Genomic DNA, 13063 nt, shown 5'->3' on the forward strand with positions numbered 1-13063 from the left:
GTCCCAAGCCTGCCCACCAGTGATGTATCCACCCTGGCTTTGGGGTGCCTCATTGTCTCCCTTCTTCTGTTTGTCTGTGTATTCTTTCGCTATCCCTATCGCCGCTGGATCTCCCCTCCTCGTGACCCAAACACTCGAGAACAACACAACTATATCGAGGTCAGACCCCGGCACATATCCTACAGTACAATATGGAATCCTTCAATATTGCAACCTAAGGCTTGAATTTTTTTTTTAGGTCTTTCAGATTGAGAAATGCTGACCTCGTTATTCCTGTGTGGTTTTCTAACACCAGGTCTTTGCATATTTCATTATGATGCTTTACTTTGTCTTTACTTTGTCTTCCTGAGTTGTCCATTGACATTTTCTGTTCAACTCTTCACACTCCCTCATTTCTTCCATTTATTTTAACTTACTATGTTCAAGAACAAGTTTCAGAGTCTCTTTTGACATCCATATTGGTCTTTTCTTTTTAATGTCCTTTTGTCATCTCACAACTACAGTGGTCTTCAATCATAAGTGTCTAACACATCAAATCTGTTCTTGAAGTGATTTCTAAATTCAGGTGGGATACACTCAAGCTCACATTTTGCTCTTTGTAGTTGTTTGCATTTTCTTCAGCTTCAGCCTGAAGTTGTAAATGAGTAATTGATGGTCTATAACACAGTCAGCTCCTGATCTTATTTTGACTGATGATATTGCATTTCTGCATTGTCTTTTCCCACAGATGTAGTCAACAGATTTGTTTAATCTTCTGAGGTCCTTGTTTATAGTCACTATTTATGTTGTTCTAAAAAGGTATTTGCAATGAATAAAGCATTGGTCTTACAAAATCCTACTATGATGTCTCAACTTAATTGCTATCATCATGTCCATATTTTCCAAGTACTGACCCTTCCTCTTTATTTCCAACTTTCACATTCTAATCACCAGTATCACTAGTGCATGTTGATTGCATATTTGATCAATCTCTGACTGAAGAAGTTGATAGAATTCTTCAATATCTTCATCATTGGCTTTAGTGATTGATGTGTAAATTTGAATAATAATCATATTAACTGGTCTTTCTTATGTTGTTGTTATAAGGTGCCATCGAGTTGGTACTGACCCATAGTGACCTTATGCATAACAGAATGAAACACAGCCCTATCCTGGGCCAACGTCACGATTGTTGCCATGCTTGAATCCATCGATGCTGCCACTTGGCCAATCCATCATGTTGGGGGTTTTCCTCTTTTTCTCTGACCCTCCATCTTACCAAACATGATATTCTTCTCCATCGGCGGGTCCCTCCTGACAATATATCTGAGGTATGAGAGATGAAGTTTAGCCATCTTGGCCTCCAAGGAACACTGTGGCTGCACTTCTTCCAAAATGGATCTGTTGGTTCTTTTGGCAGCCCATGACACTTCAATATTCTCCACCAACACCATAACTCAAAAGCATCAATTCTTCTATGGTCTTCCTTATTCACTGTCCAGCTTTTGCATGCATATGAGGTTATTGAATATACCATGGCTTGGGTCAGGCTCACCTTAGTCTTCACGCTGATATATTTGCTCTTCAACACTTTAAAAAGGTCTTATGCAGCAGATTTGCCTAATGCAATACATCATTTGATCTCTTGACTGCTGCTTCTGTGAGAGTTGACAGTTGATCCAATAAGAATGAAGTCCTTGAAAACTTCAGTCTTTTCTCTGTTGATAAGAATGTTGTTTATTTGTCCAGTGGTGAGGATTTTTGTTTTCTTGACATTGAGAGGTAATCCACAAAGAAGGCTGTGCTCTTTGATCTTCACCAGTAAATGTTTTAAGTCCTCTTCACTTTCATCAAGAAAGGTTGTACCATCTGCATATCACAGGTTGTTTATGAGTCTTTCTCCAATCCTGATAGCACATTTTTCTTCATAGAACCCAGCTTCTCAGATTGTTTGCTCAGCATACAGGTTGAATAAGTATGGAGAAAGAATACAACCCTTTCACACACCTTTTTAAATTTTAAACCATTCAGTGTTTCCATGTTTTGTTTGAACATCTGCCTCTTGGTCCAGGTACAGATTCCCCCTGAGCACAATTAAGTGTTCTGGAATACTCGTACCTCGCAATGTTGTCCATAGCTTGTCATGATCCACACAATCTAAAGCCTTTGTGTAGTCAATAAAGCATAGGTAAACATCTTTCTGATAGTCTCTGCTTTCAGCAAAGATCCATCGGACATCAAAATGATATCCCTCATTCCTTGACCTCATCTGAATCTGGCTTGAACCTCTGGACTTTCTCTGTCAATGTGAGATTGTAGCCATTTCTGTATTACCTTTAGCAAAACTTTACTCGCATGGGATATCAAAGAGATTGTCCAATGATTTCTGCATTCCGTTGTTTCACCACTCTTTGGAATGGGCACAAACACTGATCTCTTCCAATCAGTAGGCCAGACTTCCAAATTTCTTGGCAGAGATGAATGAGTGCCTCCTGTGCCACCTCACTTCCTTGAAAGATTTCAATTTTTATTCCATCAGTTCCTGGTGCCTTGTTTTTTGCCAATTCCTTCAATGCACCTTGGACTTCTTCCCTAAGTATCATTGGCTCTTGATCATATGCTGCCTCTTGAAACGGTTGAACATTAACTATTTCCTTTTGGTACAGTGACTCTGTGTATTCCTTTCATCTTCTCTTGATGCTTTCTGCATCATCAATAATTTGCCCAGAGAATCTTTCAATAACAAAAGTTGAGGCTTGAATTTTTTCTTCGGTTCCCCAGCTTGAGAAATGCTAAACGTGTTCTTCCTTTTTGATTTTCTGATTCCAAATCTTTGCATGTTTTGTGGTAATATTTGGCTTTATCTTCTCGAGCTGATCTTTGAAATTTTCTGTTCAGCTCTTGTACCTCCCCATTTCTTCCATTTGCTTTAGCATCTCTATGCTGGAAAACAAGTTTCAGTGTCTTTTCTGACATCCATTTTTACCTTTCCTTCTTTCTTGTCTACCCAATGACTTTTTGCTTTCTTTATGTATGATGTTCTTGATGTCATCCCACAACTTTTCTGGTCTTCAGTCTTTAGTGTTTAATGTATCAAATCTCTTCTTCTGATGATCTCTAAATTCAGGTGGGGTATATTCAAGGTCATATTTTGGCTCTCATGGACTTTTTAAAATTTTCTTCAGCATCAGTTTGTATTTGCATATGAGCAATTATAGTCTTTTCCACAGTCTGCCCCTGGCCTTGTTTTCACTGATGACATGGAGTGTTTTCATCATCTCTTTCTGCTGTTGTAGTCAATTTGATTTCTATGTATTCCATATTCCTTATAGGCATGTGGATTATGTTCTATCACAGAGAGCATTGTACTTTTAGATAGATCTTGAAATGCTTTGTGATGACAAATGTTCTGCTATTCCCCTTCATTTTATAGTTCCTGTTGTAGTAAACTAGATGATTGTCCAATTCAAAATGGACAATACTTGTCTATTTTAGCTCACTGATGCTTAGGATATCAATCTTTGTCCATTCCATTTTGTTTTAATGACTTCCAATTTCCCTGTATTTATATTTTGTATATTCCACATTCTGATTATTAATGGATGTTTGTGACTGTTTCTTCTCATTTTGAGTTGTGACTCATCAGCAAGTGAAGGTATTGAAAGCTTAATTCCGATCAAGTCAACTCTATTTTAAGGAGACACCTGTTCCCCAGTTGTACTTTCTAGCACTTCCAATTTGAGGAACAAAATGACAGATGAGTGGTGGTACAAACCATCTAAAAATTAGAAACATTATGAGTAATTTATTAAAACACTGTTTTTTGGTATGAAACCTATTGGAAGAGAACCAGTAATTTTCTTTATTGCCTGTTTGCCTATTTCAGGAAGCACTTAAAGCCATAATTGTTTTTAAGTCAATATTATGTGAAACAAATGGATGTCAATATAAAATTAAGTTCTGGTGTGGTGTTACTCTGGCATTTGTTGATAGCTGTTTTCTTTTCTTTGTTAAATAACAGTGTGTTATTAGTCAACAATTTCCAGTCTTTGAATAATATAGTTGTTTGTTGTTGTTAAGTGCCTTCAAGTCGATTCTGAGTCATAGGATCCTATATAGGGTTTATATCTTTGTGGAGCAGAAAGCCTCATCTTGCTACTGCCGAGCTGCTGTCACCACAAACTTTATAGTTCTCAGTCCAATGCTTATCATCAATATGGTCACCAATAAATGTTTACAGGTAGGTACACCTTTTATGATTCACTTAAATATTAAAATCTAAACTGGTAGGCATGGTGAATAAATATGTATATGTTTGTGAAGAGACAGGTAGCAGGAAGCAAGTTTGTTATAACATCCCTTATTGTGGTTATGCCATTGAACAAAATTCCGACTCATAATGACTCGGTGTCATAACAGATTAAAACTGTCACATAGGGTTTCCTAGCTTATAATCGCTACAGAATCATTGTCTGGTCATTTCTCCCTTAGCGTTCACTATAACCCAAAGCAGATTCACAAAGTTGTCTAACTTCATTCTATACCTACATTATGGTTTATGTAGTCAGAAAAGCCTTTATGTTAATCTATATGGATACAGAAAAATGCTGGATCCATGGAATCTTGTAGTGTCTGTTACCCACAAGTAAAGTGGTGAAGATGCACAGCAAAAATCTAAAACACCTGCAAAGTACTTATCTGCACCCTCGGTTAATCAGACGGTTACATTGTTGCTGCTAAGTGCCATTTCTTCTATTTTAAAACATTGAAATCCTGGTTAGGGTTTTGGAGGAGTGGCTTGTGGGTTTGAACTGCCAACCTAGCTGTTAGTAGTTCAGTGTTTATCCTAAGTGTCACACCAGGACTCCAAAACAGTTATCTAGCACTTACTGTATGCCATGTATTGTTCTATTTACATAGAAAAACATCTCACATTCTTTGGAGTTACAAAAAGAAAATTAAACCCCAATTGTTAATTTTGAAATCATTTAGTATTAAGAAAAAGAAAGTAGCCGGAGAGATAAGGATATATATTTGTGACAATAAATTTGTACCCCCCTAAATCAGTGAATCTTCAGTAGTTATTTGGTTCAAGATATTTTTTAGAATGATATTCATAGTCACTTTCAACTGAAGACATAGATGAAGAGTCACACCTCCAGAATTTACAGTATTTCATAAATTTGTGAAATAGCACATTAAAATAGAAATAGCAAAAGCAATAAAAGTATCTTTTGAAAAGTTTCTAGTAAGGAAAAAATATTTTGAAGACTGTACTTATGAACACTTGAAGACATATGGAATGATATTTTTCTTTTGTCAATATGTCATTTTCTATAAAAGGATGTTACCTATTAAACATGGACAAGGGTGGACACTTATGCGTCAAATAGTAAAACAAAACAAAAATATATGTTAGAAACGTTATAAAGGTGTTAGGAGTAAGATTTTATTTGTGTATTTGACAATGATGGGGAAATTATCAAGCTACTTCAAACTTAAGTTGTTGTTAAATGCCGAATTTGTTCTGGCTCACAGCAACCCTATATAGAGTTTCCAAGGCTATGGCTCTTTGCAGGAGGAAAGATTCTTTCTCTCTGGTAGCTGGTGGGCAGGAACCGACCATGTAGTTCACAGTTCAGTGTTTGTCCTACATACCAACAATGTAAACCTTACTTAAATTGTTGTGAAGTGCTATCTAGCCAGTCCCAACTCATATCAACCATGTATTGGGTTTCTGAGGACCAGCTGGTAGATTTGAACTGCCACCTTTGTGGTTAGCAGTCCAGTACTTATCTTTCAGCACCACAGCAAGACTCCCTTATTTATTGTTATTGTTAAGGGCTGTGGAGTCTGTTCCAACTCATGGCCAGCCTGCATAGGGTTTCCGAGGAGTGGCAGGTTAATTTGAACCACCAACCCTGCAGTTCAACACAACCCTGCAATCCTATACTTACCCTACAGTGTCAATGCAATAACAACATATTAGCATTTTATGTAGCATCCATCTTTCTTTTACTTATAAATAGCAATGGTGAGTAAGAATATACATTGATTCTTGTAACTCCAGGTAAGAATTTTATTATTAATATTTAGTCAAGAAATCCCTGAGTAAAAATGCATTATATTACTTTTTATATGTAAATGAAAAATTGGAACTCATTAACTATTATGTCCTATACATGTTATATTTACTATTAAATATAATTTAAATTTCAGGAAAATAACTGAACCAAGAATTATCCTTGCAAAGAATGTGAAGGAATTCAGCAGGGAATGGCAACAGGACTTGAAGATGTCAATTTATATTAAGAACACTGCCTCTAGAAATCTGTTTTTCCATTATACTACTGAAACATTTATATAGTATGCTGGATTATGCAATCATGATTGCATATCAAACAGAAATTGCTAAATAAATGATAGCCAGCAAGTTTGGAAGCTTAGTAACACTATTTACAGTTTACAAAATAAGTTAATACGTTTCTTGTGAACACATGCACTCATAGAAACAAACATACACATAAGAAGAGTGTTTATTTAAAGTCAGTTAGGATAAGGTTAATTTAATGAAATGTTAATATTTTTTATTGACTGAAAGATACATTGAAAAGAAAGTTATCCATTTTTTTTTTCCATTGGAAGTAAAGATTGTAAAAAGAACACAGGGAGATAAGAAAGGCAAGCTCATATAAATGATCTTTATTTAAACTCCATCGAAACAAATGAGGATTAATCTAGCAGACTATAAAATAAAATTAGAAAAATATCCAAAAAGCAAAATGAATACATTTTCATCAAAAGAAATCATAATTACATATAGAGAAAGATGTACTCAGGAATTTTAAAGTTAAAAATAGCATTAATTTATATATAAAAATAAACACTAATAAAAATGTTTTTGCTTAAACTATGGATATATATGTAACAGTCAACTCAATATTTACATATCTTTTATTCTTACACAAAAAAATATTTTTTGTTATATAAAATGTTAGAAATTAGCCATTAAGTTATTCTATGTGAACTCTGGTATCTCTAAGAAACTGGCCATCTGCAGTATTTAGATGAAGTGAAAATCGCACACACACTTTCTTTTCTCTTAGTACTTACGATACAATTCAGAGCTTCTTACATTAGAAAAATTTTGCTGCTATGTTGAATACAATGTGAAAATAAATTTTTTTTCAAATAATTGTTTCTTAAACACTATAAACAAAATAATTTTCTAATAGGAATATTCAGGGTAGAAATTAGAAATCAAAAGGATTTGGGGATAAATGGGCAAAGTAAATATATATTAAACCTCAAATGTCACAGAATCACAAATGTACTTTCGTTTGTATAATTAGAAGGTTATTGGACTGGAGCACCAAGAATGAGGCACTGAATAAAAGGAGAGTAGTCTGGAGAGAATAGTTACTTGTGAGAATTGTAAACATGACTTTGCTCTGTAGGGTCTAGATCTCCTGTATGAACAAATTCAATTGACTCTCCTGACTTCCAGTCTTGGAAACCGGAGCCAGGCTTGTTAAGTAAAGCTGAAGGGAGGGCCTGCACATCATGAAACACAACCTGAATCTGTAAGATGGCTTCTTGCCTGTTTAAACTACAGCAATTATCAAGGTATAATATTCATTATGAGTGAAACTGTCTTTTCATTTCCAAAGAATCCCAGAATTTGGGCTAAAGTTTGTTTTCTTTTTTTGGTAGGGTATTCTACTAGAGAAGGAGTCCTGGTGAGGCGCTGTGGGTTAATGCCCTGGACTGAAAAGCAGTTTTTGAACTGCAAGTTTGGCAGTTCAAGCTCACCAGCTGCTCCTTGGAAACTCTACACAGGGTCGCTATGGGTTGGAATTGACTCAACAGCACTTATCAACAACAACAACATTCTACTAGAAAAATATTTATGAAATTTCCTGCAAAGTATATATATTAATCTTACCTTGGTGTTTTTGTTTTTATAACAGTGTTGTTAAGTATGAAGTCTGCATAGATTTGTACATTTTAGGCATCTTGGTAATGTTACCACTGGGAGAGGCAGACAGGCTTAAAAACTGTTGCTTATTTTATGACATGTGAGATAGAGTAAAATCATAGGTAAAAACTAGATCACATTTACAGTTAAGCAGTGCCAAGATTTTATTTCTGTGAATTAAGTGTAAGGTATTTGCAAATATCTGGTTTTCCTATAAGTAGTATAGAAATTTGGCTTTAGCGATCTTATAAGCTAAGCACAAAATAGATTAATTCACTGTCAAGTAAGCTGAATAAAATGACAGATAAATATCTGGGAAGAAAATATAAATTTGCTTCAAGGAGAATAGAAATAGGACAGAAGGAAAAAAAAAGGTTAGATTCAATAACAGTGCAAAATGAATGGAGGGAAATAAGAAGTCAGTTAGAAAAAGATAAGAACTTAAGTGAGTTGTTTCCAACAATAGCTCTCTGCAAAAAAAGTGAAGAAAATAAAATAAATAAAACTTCAGAGACAGGCATACCTGAAACTAACCCTGGGTTATCGAATATGTTTTAGATTTCTTAAGAAGAGAGTGTTCAGAAATTTTAATAAATTTTGCAAATGAAGAATGCAACCAAATAATTTAACAAGACTTTTACAACAATTTTACAGTGAAACTTCAAAAAGTTCATGGAAAAATGTAATTAGAAGATGAATGTAATTATCTTCTAATTACATTTTTCCATGAATGTTTTGAAGTCCCCTTTAAGCTCAAATAAACTTAATAACTCTAGCAATATTTCAGAAGTCCTGGAATGGCTCCATAGGATAGATGCTCAACCTCAAGGTCGGTTTGAACCACAAGGTCGTCAGGTCAAACTCACCAGCTGCTCCTCAGAAACCCTTTACAGTGTTGAAATGAGTCAGCGTCGACTCAACAGCGCTTAACAACAACAACAAACAATATTTCTGAGTTACCTTGCTGAAGATTTCCTAGAAAAGAATCATCTAAATGCATAAATTCTAGACATTTCATAGGGGATTTCATTTATAGTGAGTTTTGTCTTTCTTTGGTCATTATGCTGAAAGATCTAGGGAGTTGTTCTGTTGTCAGGAATATAACTACAATCTTTTTTACTTTCCCATTAGGAATTCTGCTTAGTTTCACAAACAGTGAATGGCCACAGCTCTGATATCTAATAAGAAAACAATTCACAGATGCTCATTCTATTGTACTTGTATAAAACAGAAATATTTCTCAAGAAGATATAAAAAGGACAATCTACAAATGTAAAACCTGTGTTTAATATAGAATAAGCGATTAAGAACATTGTTTATATATTACAGCTTATCGAGTACATACTAAATATACCTACTCCTCACTTATCAACACAGTTTGGTTCCAAAGACCTGGTTGTTATGTGAAGATCAGCATCATGTGGAAACGGAAAATGATCACATCAGACCACAAAATAGAGAATGATTTCCTCATTACACAACTCAAACTACATTTGTATATAGCTACAAAAGTCCTGGTGTGGCAATGTCCCAGACTGCAAAGCCATTTGAACTGCAAGGTTGGCTGTTCAAGCTCACCAGCTTCTCTTCAGAAACCCTATACAGGGTCACTATGGGTAGGAACCGACTTGACAGTACTTAACAACAACAAACAAAACCACTGAGAATCATGGTCCAGTCAAGTTGATGCATAATTTCCATAAAGATAGCCAGTGTTACTCTTGCCTCACACCTTGGCACTCATTACTGCCAGATTTATGCCATTAATATGCAAAATAGCTAAATAGAAGATGCCTTACTATTGTCATAAATACATGCTGTCAGATAATGAGTTATTCAATAAGTAAGACACTGGTGTGGCACTCTGGTTCAGTACTGGATTGTAAACCACAAGGTCAGCAGTTCAAATCCACCAGCTGCTCCTTGGAAACCCTATACAGAGTCACTATGAGTCAGAACTGACACAACAGCCCTCAACAACAACAGTAGGTGTACTTAGCATTGTTCTAATGTTAAAGTCACCCAGGAGAAAGAAGTGACAATCAGCTTCTGTAAAGATCACAGCCTAGAAAACCCAAGGGGGCAGTTCTACTCTTATACATGGTGTCTCTGAGTCAAAATCAACTTGACAGCATCTAATAAAAACAATAACATTTGTCATGGGTCATGGAAAGTACAGAAGAGATTTACATATCTCCCACTTGCAGTGAGATTATAATTTATTTAATAATAATAAACAAGCAGACTATCATTTTATTCAACAGCAAATGACAAGTCAAACCACACCTTGAACTCCATAAAATGCAATGACACCGCGGTTCAGAAAAGGAAAGATCGCTGTTGCTGTTAGGTACAATTGAATTGGTTGTATCTCAAAGCAACCATGTGTATAACTTAAGAAAACAATGCAGCTGGGGACTCAGGACCCAGAAAGGAAGAGAGGCTGTGTGCTGATGGCCAGGTTGTAGGGAGGGGGCAGAAACAGGCTTATAGGATGTACCCTTTCATTGATTGGGGATGCATGGAGGGGATTGTAACCGTGGCAATGAAACAATATATGACAGGATGAATGTAAAACTGATGTTTTTATATAAACTGTCACATAATTCACAATAAAACTTTAAAAAACCACAACCATATCCAGAGGTGGCATGGTAGAGTGTAAGAACTTTCCCAATGGAAAGGACAGAGATAAAGAGCCAGCCAAGGCCTCACCCACGCTGTGCTCTCAATAAATATTTCTTAAATAAAAATAAATAAATAAACACTGCTTGGTTCTGCACCATCTTTTAATTGTTTTTATGTTTGAGGCCATTGCTCCTACAGTTGTCACAATCCATCTCATTTAGGATCTTCTTCTTATCCACTGACCCTCTACTTTACCAAACATAGTGTGTGTTCTCGTCTTATAACATGTCCAAAGTACTTGAGATGAAATTTTGCCATCTTGCTTCTAAGAAGCATTCCAGCAGTACTTCATCCAAGACAGATTTGTTTGTTCTTCAGGTAGTCCATGACATATTCAACATTATTCACCAACACCGTAATTCAAATGCTTCATTTTTTTCTGGATTTTCTTAATCATTGCACAACTTTTGCATGAATATGAAGTGATTGGAATTGCTATGGCTTTGGTCAACAACTGCTATAGAGTCAGTTCTGACTTAGAACAACACTGTTAACCTTTGTAGGAGTAGAAAGCCTCATCCCTCTCCTGCAGAGCAGTTGGCAGTTTGAAGTCTAGTGCATGTCCAATGCTGTTGCTATTGTTAAGTGTCACCAAATTGGTCTCAACTCATAGCAATCCTGTACTTACTGATGAAAATCAAAGACCAAAGCCTTCAGTATCGTTCCACCTCAATGAAAGGAAAACAAAAATCCTCACAAGTGGACCAATAAATAACATCATGATAAATGTAAAAAAGATTGAAGTTGTCAAAAACTTCATTTTGTTTGGATCCACTACCCGCACTCATGGAAGCAGCAGTGAAGAAATCTAACAACAGATTGCATTAGGCAAATTTACTGCTAAAGACCTCTTTGAAGTGTTCAAGAGCAAAGATGTCAGTTTGAGGACTAAGGTCCACTCAACCCAAGTCATGGAAATTTCAATAGTCTCATGTTCATGTGAAAAGAAATAAAGGAAGACTCCCGATTACACAGATTGGCACAGTGGCAGCAGCAATGGTTTCAAACATAACAATTATTGTGAGTGTGGCATAGGACTGGGCAGTGTTTTGTTTTATACATAAGGTTGCTATGAGTCAGAACTGACTCGATGGCACCTCACAACAACAGCACAGAGTTTCCACTAGCAGCTGGTGGGTGTGAACAGCCAACCTTGAAGTTAGCAGTGAAGTGTTTATCCTACAAAGTCACATATAGAGCTTGAATAATTCAGGAAAATCTCGTAGAGAAAATAAAACTTATTTTGGGCTTTGATAAGTAGTCAAGATTTGATATAAGGAGAAAATGGGAAATTTGCACAGAAATCACTATTATGATGCAATGCATCAATAAGAAAAACAAATAAACAAACAAGCAAACAGACAAACACCTGACTACAGGGAGGTGTGCTAAGGAATAGAAAAGTGGAGAAAGACATATACTTGTATTTATATTTGCTGTATTTGAATCTAAGAAATATAGTTTCCAAATTAAAAAAAAAAAACTTGATTATAAAATAATTATGCTTTATTTCAAAAGGACATAACTAAGAAGCAAGGAAAATTCGTTTTGATACATTCCCATCTTGGAATGAAATAATTCAACAACTGTTAATGGAGAATTTGCCAGCACACAAGCAGATGGATAGGCAAGTTATGGACTTTATTTGTCTTTGAAATCCAGGCTTATGGGTTATGAGTGAGGTTGAAAAATAGATAATGCATGTGATATATTATAGAATAAAAATAGGGTATTTTTAAAAGATTGTTATGCATCAGGTGACTTAACTTGTTTTTCCTAACATTTAGGAATAGTGTAGCCACAAGAGACTGTTTCTTGGCAGCTACAAATGAACAAACATAATTGTGGACACAGAGGACCTGAGGATTTCAGGATTGTACAATTGTGTCTTGATCGATTCTGTGACTAAGCTAAATAAGAATATGGATGCAGAAGCCATTTCATAGAAAATGTCAATAAACTATATTTATTTTCAATGTCTTAGAGTCATATATGAAATTACTCTTTTTCAAACTAAGCGCAGAAATATACATTTGAAACATAATATGTACATTGTATACATTTTTATGTTGTTAAACATTGTTTTTATTACATTACACATCTTTGATTTTTCTATAAAGATCTACTTCATATTTTTAATATTTTCCTTGTTGTCTGTGGGAGATGGAATTGTTGATCTTAATTCATCACTGTCCTCTGATAGTATTTCAGGACTTCATTCCTCTTATGACTTTATGATGAGTGAAGTGAATTATGGGTATGACCATGTGATTTGCCTTATCCAATTGGACTTTATTGTTGTTGTTAAATTCTGTCTTGTCATTCCTACTCAGAGCGACCCAGTATAGGATTTATGAGGAGCAGCTGGTGAGTTTGAGGCTCCAACGTTGCGGTTCAAATCAACCTTGTGGTCGAGTG

Source organism: Chrysochloris asiatica, unplaced genomic scaffold, assembly GCF_000296735.1.
Source record: "Chrysochloris asiatica unplaced genomic scaffold, ChrAsi1.0 scaffold00045, whole genome shotgun sequence".
In the NCBI taxonomy this organism is placed as follows: Eukaryota; Metazoa; Chordata; class Mammalia; order Afrosoricida; family Chrysochloridae; genus Chrysochloris; species Chrysochloris asiatica.